At 44.2% G+C, this 6,000-nt stretch overlaps 1 protein-coding gene and 1 pseudogene across 1 annotated transcript in view; one reads left to right on the top strand and one right to left on the bottom strand.

The window, feature by feature from the left end:
- Positions 1 to 2,664, top strand: part of LOC132898868 (uncharacterized) — a 3,618-nt pseudogene extending 954 nt beyond the window's left edge.
- The window catches only part of yjefn3 (YjeF N-terminal domain containing 3), a 72,776-nt gene that overhangs the window by 23,097 nt on the left and 43,679 nt on the right, over positions 1 to 6,000 (bottom strand). The gene's annotated exons all lie outside the window — the stretch shown is intronic.

The following is a 6,000-nucleotide window of genomic DNA, read 5'->3' as shown; positions in this document are numbered from 1 at the left end:
TGGTCGAGCTTGCATTGCACCTCCATCATGTTCCCATTAAGATCAAGGCCTCATCTTGGATTACTACAATGATTTCAGGATGAGGGTCACTTCTGGGTCAGAAACATCAGACTGGCATTGCATTGGGAAAGGAATAATAACAGGCTGTACCATCTCTGTTATCCTTTTCGTGCTAGCCATGAACATGGTGGTCAAGTCAGCCGAGGTGGAATGCAGACGGCCCCTGACCAAATCAGGTGTACGGCAGCCCCCGATAAGGGCCTACATGGATGACCTGACCGTCACTACAACATTGGTCCCAGGGTGCAGGTGGATCCTACAAGGGCTTGAGAGACTCATTACCTGGGCAAGGATGAGTTTCAAGCCCTCCAAGTCAAGATCGATGGTGCTGAAGAAGGGGAAAGTGATTGACAAGTTCCGGTTTTCCATCTCAGGAACTGTCATTCCAACCATCACAGAGCAACCTGTCAAGAGTTTGGGGAAACTCTTCGACTCCAGCCTGAAAGACTCAGCTGCCATCCAGAAGTCCAGCATGGAACTTGGAACCTGGCTCACCAAGGTTGACAAGTCTGGTTTGCCTGGTAGATTTAAAGCCTGGATCTATCAGCATTCTATCCTGCCACGAATCCTCTGGCCCATGCTAATCTATGCAGCCCCAATGACAGCAGTTGGGTCCCTAGAAAGGAAGATCAGTGGCTTTCTTCGAAAGTGGCTAGGCCTCCCACGCAGTCTCACCAGTGCAGCACTGTATGGGGCGAGTAACACACTGCAGCTTCCTTTCAGCAGCCTCACCGAGGAGTTCATGATGGTGCGCACCAGAGAAGTCTTACAGTACAGGGACTCAAGGGACTGCAAGGTGTCAGCAGCTGGCATCGAGGTGAGGACAGGAAGGAAGTGGAAGGCTGGGAGAGCAGTGGAGGTGGCAGAGTCTCGCCTAAGACAGAAGGCACTGGTGGGCACCGTGGCAACAGGAAGAGCAGGTCTGGGTTACTGCCCAAAGACCCTGATCAGCCAGACCCGCGGTAAGGAGAGACACCACCTGATCCAGGAGGAGGTCCGAGCAGGCATGGAGGAAGAGCATGTGAGCAGGGTGGTGGGACTCTGGCAACAGGGAGCATGGACAAGGTGGGAGAGCGCACTACAGTGCAGGATCACCTGGACAAACATCTTGCAGGCAGACTTCCATTGGGTCCGTTTCCTAGTGCAAGCTGTCTATGGTGTCCTGCCTAGCCCAGCGAACCTCCATGTCTGGGGAAAGAGTGAGACACCCTCCTGCCTTCTGTGCTCTGGTAGAGGCTCCTTAGAACATCTTCTCAGCTGCTGCCCAAAGGCCCTGGCTGATGGCTGCTACCGGTGGCGCCATGGCCAGGTGCTTAAGGCAGTGGCTGAAAGCTTAACCTCTGCCATCAACTCCTGCAAGCATCATCATGCCCCAAAGAAAGTAGTCTCCTTTGTAAAAGCTGGAGAGAACCCCCGAGCACACCAACATAAAACAACAGGCCTCCTCCACACGGCAAATGACTGGCAGCTGCAGGCCGACCTGGGAAAGCAGCTGAGGTTTCCCCAACATGTGGCAGCAACAACTCTCCGTCCAGACGTGGTGATAACATCTGAGGCTTCAAAACACATCATTCTGGAACTAATGCCGCTTTTCCACTACCAACACGGCTGAGTTGGGCTGAGCCATGCCGTGCTGAGTTGGGCTGAGTCGAGCTGAGTGGGGCTGATGGAGTTGCATTTCGACTACAACCGCGCTGAACCATGCTGGCTGGAAGTGGGTGGACACATTGGGTGGAGTTAGCGAAAGTGGGTGGATGTCACATGATGTCGTTAGGCGGCGCAAACAGTGACATCAGTGACCTTTTAAGCGGTAGTCTCACGACCCGGATAGTAAACAATAAACATGGAGGATATGGAGTCGTTAGTGTTGCTGGTCTTGGTGCTGTGGCTTGTTGTCACCGACAACGCCAACAGATACTGGCAAGAGCGTATACAGTAGATGAGGCGAGGCGCATAAGGCTTCAGAAATTCTCGTAATTCGTAATTCTTCCGGGTTTATGGTGTTTACAGATCCCAGCGTGCTCGCGGGGTGTGTGTGGGCATGTGAGGACACTCCTCCTCACCAATCAGTGCACAGGGGAGTGTCTCCTCACGCCCCTAGCCCCACTCGGCTCGGTTTGGCTCGCTTCAGCCCTACTCCAAAACCGTGCGAGTTTTGGGTGCTGAGTAGGGCTGAAGCGAGCTGAGTCGTGCTGCTCTGAGGTAGTCGAAACGCGAGCCGTGTCGGGCTGAAGTGAGCTGAAAAAGGGTAGTGGAAAAGGGCCATAACAGTTCCCTGGGAAGAGCGTCTTGAGGAGGCCAATGAGGGGAAAAGAGCCAAGTACCAGGAGCTGGTGGAGGAGTGCAGGGAGAAAGGTTGGAGAACCTTCTACGAGCCTATAGAAGTCGGCTGTAGGGGTTTTGCAGGGCGCTCCCTTTGCAAAGTCCTGAGTCGCTTGGGCATTGTAGGAGCAGCTAAGAAGAGGGCCATTGCATCCACAAGCAAAGCCACAGAGAAAGCCACACGGTGGCTTTGGATTAAAAGGGGTGATCCGTGGACTGCTACTGGGACGCAAGTCGGGGCTTGATCAACCCCGGCTGGGTCGCCTGGGTGAGGGTGTATGATGTTGCGAGATCCGAAACACCCGAGGACCCCAGGATACATCACTGAGGATGCATCCCAGTGCATCCATGAGGTGTTTCTAGCATAGTATATTATAATATATACACACACACACACACACACACACTTTATATTTTATATATATATATATATATATATATATATATATATATATATATATATATATAAAATACATACATACTGGGTGCGATTTGCTGGGGGGGGATCATCCCCCCCTCTGGTTTTTATCTCTGCTGAAAAAAAATCCTCGGGGACAACCCCATCAATAAAACAAACAAACCAAAAAAAAAAAGTTGATATGACAGGCATGTTGTGACACAGTTTTCTATGGTCTACATTGCACTCACTTTCAAAATTACCCGAAGTGGCAGCTTTGATGTTCACGAACGTCCCCAGCAAATAGATACATTGTAGATAATAACAATATCTTTGCGTTCTATGCAGGGATGCAAACAGCGCACCTTTTGGCGGATGCCGCCTTTTTCATGGCCGATTTTTTTTTTTAGGGGGGACGTTGGAGTGTCTAATTATAATTTCAAAGTAAATTCTGTATTAAAATTACTAAATAAGCAAATCCGTTACAGTCCATGAAACAGGAAGTATAAGGATGAGAAAAAAACAGTTTAAATCGGAAAGCTGCGCACAATGTGAACTGCGCCATCAGAGCAAACTGTTCATTTAGTATTCATGTATTTTAGTGATTTTCGAGTCACTGTCCATTTAATCCGGAGGAAGAGAAACATCACAGCAATGCGACAAGCAATGCGAACTTTGTTGTGTGTTAGTGTTCGTGTATTTAGTCAGAGAGATAGGAAGATGAATTTACTATCTCTGGTTTAGTGTTCGTTTTCATTTAGTGTTATTCATTTGATATCATCGGATGTTATTGAGCTGTTAGCCTATTGTTACCTTAATTTTGTGACGTTTCATGATTAAAAAAAAAAATCCCCCCTTCTGTTTTTTTGACAAATCGCACCCTATATATATATATATATATATATATATATATATATATATATATATATATATATATATATATATATATACATACATACACACACACACACACACACACACACACACACACACACACATATAGTGGTGCTTGAAAGTTTGTGAACCCTTTAGAATTTTCTATATTTCTGTAGAAGTATGACCTAAAACATCATCAGATTTTCACACAAGTTCTAAAAGTAGATAAAGAGAACCCAGTTAAAGAAATGAGACAAAAATATTATACTTGGTCATTTATTTATTGAGGAAAATGATCCAATATTACATATCTGTGAGTGGCAAAAGTATGTGAACCTTTGCTTTCAGTATCTGGTGTGACCCCCTTGTGCAGCAATAACTGCAACTAAATTTTTCTGGTAACTGTTGAGCAGTCCTGCACACCGGCTTGGAGGAATTTTAGCCCATTCCTCCGTACAGAACAGCTTCAACTCTGGGATGTTGGTGGGTTTCCTCACATGAACTGCTCACTTCAGGTCCTTCCACAACATTTCGATTGGATTAAGGTCAGGACTTTGACTTGGCCATTCCAAAATATTAACTTTATTCTTCTTTAACCATTCTTTGGTAGAACGACTTGTGTGCTTAGGGTCCTTGTCTTGCTGCATGAACCACCTTCTCTTGAGATTCAGTTCATGGACAGATGCCCTGACATTTGCCTTTAGAATTCACTGGTATAATTCAGAATTCATTGTTCCATCGATGATGGCAAGCCGTCCTGGCCCAGATGCAGCAAAACAGGCTCAAACCATGATACTACCACCACCATGTTTCAAGGATGGGATAAGGGTCTTATGCTGGAATGCAGTGTTTTCCTTTCTCCAAATGTAACGCTTCCCATTTAAACCAAAATTTCTATTCTGGTCTCATCCGTCCACAAAACATTTTTCCAATAGCCTTCTGGCTTGTCCACGTGATCTTTAGCAAACTGCAGATGAGCAGCAATGTTCTTTTTGGAGAGCAGTGGCTTTCTCCTTGCAACCCTGCCATGCACACCATTGTTGTTCAGTGTTCTCCTGATGGTGGACTCATGAACATTAACATGAGTTAATATGAGAGAGGCCTTCAGTTGCTTAGATGTTACCCTGGGGTCCTTTGTGACCTCGCTGACTATTACACGTCTTGCTCTTGGAGTGATCTTTGTTGGTCGCCCACTCCTGGGGAGGGTAACAATGGTCTCGAATTTCCTCCCATTTGTACACAATCTGTCTGACTGTGGATCGGTGGAGTCCGAACTCTTTCGAGATGGTTTTGTAACCTTTTCCAGCCTGATAAGCATCAACAACGCTTTTTCTGAGGTCTTCAGAATCTCCTTTGTTTGTGCCATGATACACTTCCACAAACGTGTTGTGAAGATCAGACTTTGATAGATCCCTGTTCTTTAAATAAAACAGGGTGCCCACTCACACCTGATTGTCATCCCATTGATTGAAAACACCTGACTCTAATTTCACCTTCAAATTAACTGCTATTCCTAGAGGTTCATATACTTTTGCCACTCACATATGTAACATTGGATCATTTTCCTCAATAAATAAATGACCAAGAATAATATTTTTGTTTCATTTGTTTAACTGGGTTCTCTTTATCTACTTTTAAGACTTGTGTGAAAATCTGATGATGTTTTAGGTCATATTTATGCAGAAATATAGAAAATTCTAAGGGGTTCACAAACTTTCAAGCACCACTGTATACACACACACACACACACACATTATATATATATACATACATATATATACATATATATATATATATATATATATATATATATATATATATATATATATATATACATATATATACACACATATATATATATATATGAAAAATAAAAAAAATATGGTCTGCTTATTTTTATAGCCACCAACACAGACTTCCATGAAATGGTCACTTAAAGTAGCAGTGGTACAGTATATATGATCCCCTCTGAAAATACTGGAACAGCAAAGCCACTTCCATTGTTTTTTGTTATACACAGAATACATTTGGATTTGAGATCAAAAGATGAACATGAGATGATAGATCAGAAGTTCGGCTTTAATTTCCTGATATTTACATCTATATGTGTGTTAAACAACTTAGAACATGGCACCTTTTGTTTGAACCAACCAATTTTTCAGAAATTCAACTTTCATATCCTGATATTGACCTGTGGATGTGTTCAACAACTTAACATATGACACCTTTGGTATCTGACCACCCCATTTTTAGGTGAGTAGAAGTATAGGAACAGAATCTTAAAGTGAATAGCATTTAATATTTGGTTGCATATCCCTTGTTTTTAAGAACTGCATCATGCCCAC

This window comes from Neoarius graeffei, chromosome 15 (genome assembly GCF_027579695.1).
Source record: "Neoarius graeffei isolate fNeoGra1 chromosome 15, fNeoGra1.pri, whole genome shotgun sequence".
NCBI classification, from domain to species: domain Eukaryota; kingdom Metazoa; phylum Chordata; class Actinopteri; order Siluriformes; family Ariidae; genus Neoarius; species Neoarius graeffei.
Note: the sequence above shows the minus strand (reverse complement) of the source record. Positions and strands in the feature narration are given on the sequence as shown.